We start from the raw sequence: 1336 nt of genomic DNA on the forward strand, positions 1-1336 counted from the left end.
TGACAGAGGAAGAGGCAGAGTTAGAGGAAAAAAAAACGTTTTTGACGCCGCCACCGCAGTTTGTCCTTCATGAGCCTTCGTAGACAAGATGGCGGCTGCCTGTAGTGGCGACCCGCGACCATGGAGATATAAACAGCTTTTTATAAAGTAAAAATAATAAAACAAGGTCTTTGTCTGCAATGATTAGACATGTTTTTTACTATTGTCATTAGTGATTATCTTAATTTTGGCTAAAAGAATTAACAAAATCCTACACACTGTGCCTTTAATGAGCTGTACCTGCTGGTTCACACATTTCACTGCTTACAGCGTCAACAGGCCACACAAAGCTGCACATTCAGTGTTTTGACTCAATCAAAGCTTCAGTTTTATGATTCTTACAGACCGTTCCACAGAACGTCACACTCAGTTTGTGTATCATGTCCAACTTTCACATCTTTTACAAACACAGTCTTTTATTCCTCCAGCTACAGCGTCTCTGGTGCAAATACAACTGATGCATGAAAACATGGAGGGTTTGTCCCGTGTGTCTCACTACAGAGTCGAGTTCAAGTYAGGAACAGAAACACAGCAGGTGTCGTAGGACTTTGTGACGTTTGGACTTTATTTCTTCCATTTCAAACTAAATCCCCAAACTTAAAGAAATCTTTTTCCTCAGATTGTCTTCTTCCTGAGAGGCCCTAACAGCCCWTACAGTACCAAGATTTAGTTTAAACCGTTCCAGCTTTAAACTGGAAAAGCTGACATGTGCAGTATTTACAGTAAGCTGACCGTAGAGAGGAACATAATGCCCGTTCACCTACTGACCGACACAACGAGTCCAAGGCCCTCCAGAGACACGTTACATTCAAACCTCCACAGGTCCAGTCCCAACAAGATGATCCAGGACTGCAGCAACACATCCAGCTCAGACACGTGTCCAGTGGAGGACAGGAAGCTGTGAAATGTGAGACCTGCTGACTCATCACTGTGTGGTTTGACACACAGGTTGTTGACATATTCAGCGTCCAGCACAGACCTGAGACAGGACAAACCCCATCGGTCCACATCTTTCAGCTCCTGTGGACACTCCACATTCAGAGTTTCATGTTTCTGAGTTGTGGAGGACATGCAGCTCCACAATCACACAGTGTGTTGCTGCAGGAGGTCAAACACAACACGACAGTGTTTTTTTTTACAGTAAGGTTTTAGAGGTTTTTTTTTTTTTATCAGTTTTTAATTTAAACTAAAAAGTAGCAGTAATAAATCAGTCTAAAGTTTGTCATTAGAGGCCAAAAGTGTCCTTGAAGCAGGAGTGCTCTCAGGAAAAGCTTCAGACTTTAAAAGGATCCATGAT

This window comes from Austrofundulus limnaeus, unplaced genomic scaffold, assembly GCF_001266775.1.
Source record: "Austrofundulus limnaeus strain Quisiro unplaced genomic scaffold, Austrofundulus_limnaeus-1.0 Scaffold798, whole genome shotgun sequence".
Lineage (NCBI taxonomy): Eukaryota > Metazoa > Chordata > Actinopteri > Cyprinodontiformes > Rivulidae > Austrofundulus > Austrofundulus limnaeus.